At 49.4% G+C, this 9300-nt stretch overlaps 1 pseudogene; it reads left to right on the top strand.

The window, feature by feature from the left end:
- Positions 1 to 4894: 4894 nt before the first annotated feature.
- On the top strand, positions 4895 to 5546 carry LOC101578308 (annotated as a pseudogene).
- The last annotated feature ends 3754 nt before the right edge of the window (positions 5547 to 9300 follow it).

The raw sequence follows: 9300 nt of genomic DNA, 5'->3' as shown, positions 1-9300 counted from the left end.
GTCTCCTCCCAGGTCTGCATGTGGCTCAGATCCATAAATCCATAGGTTGGTTGTCTTAGTTACTTTTCTCATAGCTGAGACAAAATATCTGACACCCAAAGATAAAGGGGGAAAGATTTATTTAACTCACAGTTTGTAGAGGTTTTAGTCCATAATCGGCTGGCTCTAAGGCAGGATGGCACATGACAGAGAACAGTTCAAGGTGATGGAAAACAGTAAAAGCAACAAAAGAGAGTGAGACAAGGGAGATAGCTCAGCTGCACAAGCACCTGCCTGGCAAGCACAAGGCCCTGAGTTTGATCCCTGGTACCAGAAAAAAAAAAAAAAAAAAAAAAAAAAAAAGAGTGAGAGGTCTCTTTCTGTCCCTTATACTTTATCTAGTCTACTGGGATTAGGGTGATACCAATCCAATCAGTGGAATGATTCAGTAATAGCCCACCCTTAATCCCAGCATTAAACTACGAATCAATCACACCCCCTAGATTCATCTATCTCTGAAAAAAAAAAAAAAAAAAAACCCTATGACTACATGAGGCTTTGGGAGAACATCTAGACACAAAAACATGACATTGGTCTTTCCTGATATCTGGAGTAGAATTTTCTCTTTTCTTGAAGATTTTGTTTGCTTTATAGCCCTGGAATTAAATGTGGGACCTGGGCACACTGGCAAGGAGCTGCACCTCAGCCCTCTCACTTTCCCACCAGCTCTAAGAGGCATACTGAAAGGCAGCATGCTCCTGGGAAGTATCCTCGCCAGTCAGCCATCTAGGGTGTTCAAGACCAGGTCAAAGGACATCACTATCTACAGAGAGCAGGGTTAGGGTTTTAGGAGTCCAGGAACCCCTGCCCCTGCGGCCCTCATCATATTCAGACACTAGGAGGTTATGTGAGGACCTGCAGCTTTCCACACTTGTCTTGAAGTTGGGAAAAGGTAGGGGGGTGTACCAAGAAGTCAGTCTAGTTTCAACTCCTGGAAAACCAATTTTAGCCTTTCAGCAGGGTCCCAGGGAGACTCCTCTTCAGCCTTCAAGCTCCCAAATCCCTCAATGTTCTTGGGGTCCCAAGCTTTGGACTCCCTGGAGTCGGCCCCTAGAGCCAGCCGGGTCCTGCTATCAGACAGCGGGAAAGCCTTGGCCTTCAGTTCTTTTCTCCTCAAACTACCAGGCCTGCAGGAAGTACAGGAGTTGGAAAGACCAGAGGGCTTTGGAGTCAGGAAGTCCTGGGTCCTGACTGCAGCACCACAGCCAAGTGAGTGAATCTCAGGGTTCGCCTCACCTCTCCTGAGGCTGCTGAGGATAAATGGGAAGTCACAGTTGACCCAGCAGAGACCAGTGGGCCTCCAGCAAAGGCAGGTTTCCACCTGACCTTTTCCGTGCCACCTGCTGGGCTATGACTGTGCCCAGCTGCTTTGCTTTCCTGCTACCCCACTTTGACTATGAAACTATGTTATCAGTAAGTCATCAGGCCTGTGAGATAGCCTTACTGTGACACTTTTGCTGTCTTTGAGATTCTGGCAAACATACTTTGGGCCAGCAGAAAAAGCAATGCCCACGGAACTGCTGGAAACTAGAGCTGTTCAGCCATTTGCTTCCGCTGAGATGCTGTGGCCTCCCTTTGCAGTGGTGGGGTGGGGGCCCTGGGCTGAAGTGTGGCTCCCTACCTGTGACTCCCTCCACTCCCACACCCCCTCAGCCTGGTATAAATTACAAGCAATGTAGGAAGGGAACTCGACTCCTGCCCATGCAGTGCGGTGAGACTCTTAGATCAGGCAGGGCAGAAAGGGCAGCCCCAATACCAGACCTGGGTTGGAATGTGCCTCACTACTACTTGCTGACCCATGGCCCCAGGAAGGCCTCTTTATCACTGGGCCTCAGTCACTTGGGCCACAAAGCTGCCCAAGCACACTAGTCTCCCAGGGTTGTTGGAGAATGAATGTGTAAAGCTCTGAGCCCAGCATTCAGGGCAACTTTGGCATCTGGCTTAACTGAAGAGGGAGGTGGAACTGGAGTGACCTAGAAGGGACAGAGGGCAGCAGGAACAATGTACAGGAACGATGTCCCGAGTTCTGCAAGGCTTTGCAGTGTGGAGTGAGGACCCCATTCTCTTCCATTGTTATTGAGGGAGCATAGTCAGCAGAAGCACCTGGGGGCAAGAGGAGCCTTCCAAATCCCCTCCCAAGCCCTGTGGTCTGCAGCCCCTTCCCTCCCCTGTGCAGCTCTGAACGCATCCATGGATCCCTATGGTCAGCACCCTCACAGCCTAATCACATTCCTAGCGCCTGCTTTCATCAGTGCTGCAGTCCAGGACTCTTCAGGACTCTTTGGAACTAAACGCTAACACCTATGGCTTCCTTTGTAAATTTTAGAGACACTTTTGAGACCCGGTACTCAGAAGGTGCAATGCCCCAACCAGAGCTATTTTCACTCCTTAGGTGATGATAATTAGCAACACCTAAAATCCTCAAGGCCTGGGTGAGGTGGCCCATGCCCACAGTCCTGTCTACTAGGAAGACCAAAGTAGGGGTTGCAAATTCAAGGACAGCCAGGACAGCTCAGCAAGATCCTTTCTCAAGCTCCTGTCTCAATAAAAATTGTTTTAAAAAAGCAGAAGAAAGAAAAAGGTCTGAAATTGTACATAAATGGTAGAGTGCCCCAGGTTTGAGCTCCAGTACCAAGACAAATAAGTTCAGGTCCACCGAAATAGCTCAACAGACTAAGTGCCTGCTTAGGAAAGTGTAGCAACCAGGGTTTGATCCCCTGCACCAATGCCCCACTGGTCCCATCCCTGGGTGCACTGAGCCAGCCACCAAGACTGGGCTTGGGGGCACACCCATATAATCCCAGCACTGGGGAGGCTGAAAACAAAAGTATCACTATGAGTCTGAGCTGTGTAGTGAGACACTGTAACAACGGAAATACATTGACTCCCATGGCCTTGCCACATAGGGGGCTCTTGTTCAGTTTTGATTCAGGACTCAAGGCCACCCTCAGAGGTGGTGCAGGGGAGGGTTTCCTTCTCAGGAGCAAGAGACTGCATTTTCCAAAGTTCATTTATGTTGGGGCCAGGGAGATGGCTCAGTGGAATAAAGCACAAGGGCCTGAGTTCAATTCCTGGTTCCACAAAAAAAAAAAAAAAAAAAAAAAGGCATTCTGGTGGTGTGTGGGTGTGTGTGTACGCACGAGTCTTGTGCATGCCCAGCATGGGCTGTACTTTTGGACTATACCCTCAACCCAATGTTTGCATTTTAAGAGGATCCCAGGACCAATAATTTAGAAGGCTGCCCCATTGGATCTGCAGCCCCCAAAAGTCCCAGAGGGAAGAAGGATCCCGGTTCTCACCCCTGGAGGCTACAGAATGGACTGGGGAGGGGAGAGCCAAGGGCGTTGCTTCTCCCCAAATTGCGGACCTCCCGGCCCTGTACTGGTGCGTAGGGGATGGACAAGGAGCGGCTTCGCCCCGTCTTCTGGGACCTAGCATAAGGAAGAGAGTGGCCAAAAAGGAGCAAGGCGCAGATGTCCTGTACTGTACCCGAGAAGAGGCGGCCCTGGGGGTCAAGAGGCACGGACCTCGCTACGCCCTTGCTCACATCGTTCTGCGGGCCTGAGGTGACGCGGGGTGACGCGGAGGGTCGGAAGGCACCGTCAGATCCACTGACCGCCCAGCCTTGGGTTCCTTCCCCAGCCGCGCTGGCTCCGGCTCCGGCTTCCCAGCGCCCGCGGCAGGGCCGCACAGCCCCTCCTGCCCGGCAGAGCAGCGCCGCCTCCACCGCGATTCACTGCCCGGCATCCTGCAGTCCTTGATCCCTCTCACTCTTGGATTCCTTCATGTCGGGCTCCGCCCCATCATCCTCCAGAACTGCTCTGCCGCCACAATGGTGATTTCCTAGCTGCCTGGCACAGGGTCGCTATTCCCCACACGCGCGACCTGACTGGGAGCCCCTGCCTGGCCGTCCTGTCGGCCTTCTCGCGGCCCTGCTCCCCCGCGCGTGCCTGCGCTCGCGTCCCTCCACTACCTCGGAAAACAGTCTGAGTGAGATGCGTGTGCTCGCAAGTTTCTGGTGGGCATCTTGCTATCTCGTCTTCCTTTTCCCTGAAACAAATGGGGAATCTCTATGTATTGCCCAGGTTTGGCATTTAACTCTTATGGGACAACTGCCTCATTGTTGTTTCAAAAAAGGAAAACTCGCCAAGTGTGGTAGCACCGGCCAATCCCAGCTTTTAGGAGCAGAAGGATTACTGAGAGTTGAGGCCAGCCTGAGCTATAAAGTAAATTCAAGGCCAGACTGCTGAACTGCATGGTGAATCTGTCTGTCTGTCTGTCTGTCTGTCTGTCTGTCTGTCTGTCTGTCTCTCTCTCTCACACACACACACACACACACACACACACACACACACACACACCAGAAAGGTTAGTTAATTTCTTTTTCTTTTCTTTCTTTCTTTCTTTCTTTCTTTCTTTCTTTCTTTCTTCTTTCTTTCTTTTTTTTTTTTTTTTTTTGTGGAACCGGGGATTGAACTCAGGCCCTTGTGCTTACCAGGGAAGCGCTTATTCTACTGAGCCATCTCCCCGGCCCCAGGTTAATTTCAGTAACATTTTCTTTAAATTAGACGTGGAAAGCCAGGTGTGGAGGTGCACCCTACAATCCCAGCAATTGGGATATTTAAGGGGAGCTGGTCTCTGAGTTCAAGGAAAGAAGAGTTATATAGCAAGATCCTTTCTCAAAATAAAATAGAATAAAAAATAAATAAATTGGGTGTGGTGTGGCTCAGAGGTCTGCTTAGGCAAATTTAGGCAAAGTGCAGGGACCACATGCTGAGCCAGCTCCACCCCCAGGACATGCTGAGATGGCCACCAAAAAAGAAAGAAACAAGAAAAAAAGTGTGAAAAGGCTTCTTCCTTTTCGTCTGGCGGCAGCCATCAGGTAAGCCAAGATGGGTGCGTACAAGTACATCCAGGAGCTATGGAGGAAAAAGCAGTCCGACGTGATGCGCTTTCTGCTGCGGGTCCGCTGCTGGCAGTACCGCTAGCTCTCGGCGCTCCACAGGGCCCCTCGCCCCACCCGGCCGGACAAAGCTCGCAGACTGGGATACAAGGCCAAGCAAGGGTATGTCATATACAGGATTCGTGTGCGCCGCGGTGGCCGCAAACGTCCAGTTCCTAAGGGAGCAACTTATGGCAAGCCTGTCCATCATGGCGTTAACCAGCTGAAGTTCGCGCGAAGCCTTCAGTCTGTTGCCGAGGAGCGAGCTGGATGCCACTGTGGGGCTCTAAGAGTTCTGAATTCTTACTGGGTTGCTGAAGATTCCACATACAAATTCTTTGAGGTTATCCTTATTGATCCATTCCACAAAGCCATTAGAAGAAATCCTGACACCCAATGGATCACCAAGCCAGTCCACAAGCACAGGGAGATGCGTGGGCTGACATCTGCAGGCCGCAGGAGTCGTGGCCTTGGAAAGGGCCACAAGTTCCACCACACTATTGGTGGTTCTCGCCGTGCAGCTTGGAGAAGGCGCAATACTCTCCAGCTCCACCATTACCGCTAATTATATAAGTGATGTTTGTAAAATTGATAACCCAATAAACAATTTAGGACAGTTGAAAAAAAAAAAAGAAAAAAAGTGTGAGCCCAGCCTGTGCTTACCAACTTACCAATTTAGTGAGAGCCTGCTTGTTATGGTTTGTGTCTGGTTGTCCCCAAAAAGCCTTATACAGTCAGGGGGCAGCTTCTATAGTTCGGAATTAATTCTTGATTCATTGCTGGGATTATGCAATTCTGGGATTATGGGTGTGAGTGCTACACCCACCCTGGGGCAGATAATCTGTATACAAATGTAAGAAAGGGAGAGAGGATTGCTTGCTGCAGCAGTTGCTCCTCCTCCTTTGCTCTTTCCTGTTTTCCTCCAAGAACTGCTGCCCTCTGCCTTGGAGCCAGCCCAGTATAGACTGAAACCTCCATTATGTGTGAGCTAAATAAACCTCTGCTTCCTTCATTTTAGGTGCCAGATATTTTGTCCAGCAACAAGAGAAAAGTAACCTAGACACTGCCCAAAATAAAAAGGGCTGTGCAAAGGCTCTGGGCTCAATCCCCAGTACTGAAAATAAAACATTTCTTTAAAAGTAACCCAATAAATACCTAGTATTATTATTTTTTATGTATTTAGTACAGGGTTTACAGGATCTTACTGCATAGACTGGACTCATAGTGATCGTCCTGTTTTCAGCCTCCCAAGAGCTAGGATTACAGACCTGCATGCCACCATGCCCAATCTCAATCACCATCTCAATTTGTCCCTGGGGTGGGCCCGGCATGCCACACCACGCCAGGAATCAAACCCTGGTCCCTGCACCTGCCTAAACAGGCAGTTTAATCCACTGAGCTAGCTGACTGGCCTCTTAGTATTATTTAAACGTGTGATCAACATAATTTTTTTTTTTTTTCAGAACCAGGGATTGAACTCAGGCCCTTGCGCTTGCCAGGGAAGCGCTTATTCCACTGTGCCATCTCCCCGGCCCCTCAACATAAATTTTTTAAGGAGATACTTCATACTTTTGTGTGAAATCCTTGAAATTGTCTTCACTTGTTCATTTATCAAGTTAATTATCATAAATGCCAACTAACAGACCAAAAAGCACATAAAACAAGTATATTAAATCAAGGCTGGGGGCCCAGGGAGATGGCTCAGTAGAATAAGCACTTCCCTGGCAAGGGCAAGGGCCTGAGTTCAACCCCTGGTTCTGCCAATAAATAAATAAATAAATAAATTTTAAAAAACCAAACAAATCAAGGCTTATGGGGTGGCCTCCTAGAAATGGCTCAGGTTTTGGGGCAAACACTCACCTGCTGGTTTCCATGTGTTTTTCATCTCCAACAAAGAGTTGCAGAAAGACAAACAAAAACAGTGCCAAAGTATATTTGGAAAAGTGTAAGATAAGGGAGAAACTGGGTCTGCAGAGCTCAGGAAGGATAAAAAAGGAAAAATTAAAAATAAAAACCAAAATAAAAGTATACTCTTGGGAACACAGGGCATGCTGCCAGGAGGAAAGCACTGCAGCGAGCTCTTCCTGGCCTCTGAGTCCCATTATAGTGTTCATGCCTCATGAGAACCTGCAAGAAGTCCATGCCCAGCCTGAGGGCGTCTTGGCTCAGCCTGGACTCTGGTCTCATTTATTCCCCAGTCAGCCATGCCAAGCCCTGCCTTCCTGCCTCAAAAGAATACCTTTAATATGCACTGAGCATGCTGGATTATAGTGACTTTCATTTTTTCCTACTATCTTTTATTTTACATTTTATTTATATATTGGGTTTTTCATATAAGCAAAACCACGTGCTATTTAAGCTTCCATGTTTGGTTTACCCCACTTTATATTATAGTCTCAAGATGCATCCATTTTCTACAAATGACTCATTTATCTTTCTTTATGGCAGAGTATACTCTGTGGTGTACAAATACCATATTTTATTCCTTCATCTGTTGGAGGACTTGTAGGCTGCTTCCAAGATACAACTGCTATGAGTTGTGCTGCTACAAACCTAAGTCTGTATGCACCACTGTGAAATGAAGCTGTTAATTTTGGGAAGATGCTGAGGAGGGAGTCAGGTCAAAGGGAGTTTCTATTTTTAGTTTTTTGAGGAGTCTCCTGATTTTCACAGTGATTGACCAGTTTACACAGTGTATGTATTTCACACCAGGTCAATGTGGACCTTAATTTGCATCAGAAATTCTTTTTTTTTTTTTTTGTGGGGGCCAAGGAGATAGCTCAGTAGAATAGTCTTGAGTTGAATCCTCGGTCCTGCCAGAAATAAATAAATAAATAAAATTCATGTTTTTGTTGTTGGACACGTTTTGCTCACAAGTCTTCCTGCCTCAGCCTCCCTAGTGCTGTGATTACAGATGTGTGCCACCATGCCTGGTTCATGTTAGAAATTCTTGATCTGTGCTTAGATTTAATAAATTCTGCAGTTGAAAAACTAGATATAATACCCAATTGTTCCAGACACACTTGGAATCTTTCCAATACTAGATCAGGTATTAATTTTTTCAATTTAATTAAAATTTAGTGCTTCGGCTGCAGATTCATTAACATCAAGCGCTGGACTGAGGCCGGAGGCCAGAGAGGCCAAGGGGCAGCGGCATGGGGGGTCACAGCGTCGCCCACGCCCGCTCGCCTGGTGCGAGCCGCCCGGCGCCTAGGCCGCCTAGGGACCGAGACTTGCGACCGAGACTTGCGCGGAAGGAGGGGCGCGGAGTAGGTGCGGCCTGCAGCAGCCAGTGTGGGTTTCCTTTGGTGGACTAGGCAGGCGCGTCCTTCTGAGGACAGAAATCTTTCCGGAAGTTCGCACCACAGAGGTCGCAAATCGTAGAGGCGCGGCCAGAGCCGGGAGAGAGGGAGGGCGGGACTTGCGACCCCGGAGCGAGGCGGGTGCTGCTAGCCCGCTCCAAGGGAAGAGGTTGATCGGAGCTCAGAGGTTCAGGCGTCTGCCATAGGTCCCATTGCTGCTGCCTGGCAGTGAGGTATCCAAGTATTGACACACTTCTTGAAGGAAAGGGTCCCTTGGAGAGATGCAACTGAGTCTTTCCTGCAGTGTCCCTGGAGTCCGCCCCGCGGGGGCCCCGAAACAAAGACTTCCAGACCAGGGCACCTTCCCATCCTCCAGGCCTCCTTCGTACCTGGCACTCGTCCTGGCCAGGCATCTGGGGCATCAAACATTTTGCCAGGAACTTGTATTCCTTGCACGCTTTGGGCCAGGTGTAGGTAAAGATTTTTGTCACGGCCACCTCTGAAGTGTGACCTCCTGACGGGGCGATTCGCCCTGACTGTCCCAGGTCATACTGAAGTCCCTGAAGACGTCACCAGCCACTCCCTGCAATCAAGTTGGTTGCAGACAGTACAGCACCCTTGCTCAGGATTACCATTCCCTCTGCTCAGGACTCCTGTGGCTCTGCTTGGAGCTCACTGGCCCCGGGGGAAAAGGTCAAGGACCCACTCGGAAAGGCAAAGGGAATGGAATGTTGGCCTCAGGACACTCCCTATGGAGCCCCTCTAGATTGCTTCTTCTACTCTTCCGCTTCCCAAAGTCCTCAATGGAGGTGAGGAGAGCCAACAGCAGCAACTCCATCCCCCAAGATACCAGGCTGTGATGGACAGGAATGCCAGCCTCCCACTGACTCCTGCCAAAAGGGTCCCCTTGGAGATGGAAACCCTCAGGCCTGACTGCTCAGGTGCATTCTGCTAGGAGCCATGTCCAGGGAGCCTGTTCTGTGGCATCATGGCCAGGAGGGTGCCATGAGGGTTTTG

Source organism: Octodon degus, unplaced genomic scaffold (assembly GCF_000260255.1).
Source record: "Octodon degus isolate 3935 unplaced genomic scaffold, OctDeg1.0 scaffold00131, whole genome shotgun sequence".
Taxonomy (NCBI): domain Eukaryota; kingdom Metazoa; phylum Chordata; class Mammalia; order Rodentia; family Octodontidae; genus Octodon; species Octodon degus.
The sequence above is the reverse complement of the archived record's forward strand: the minus strand, read 5'-3'. Positions and strand labels throughout refer to the sequence as shown.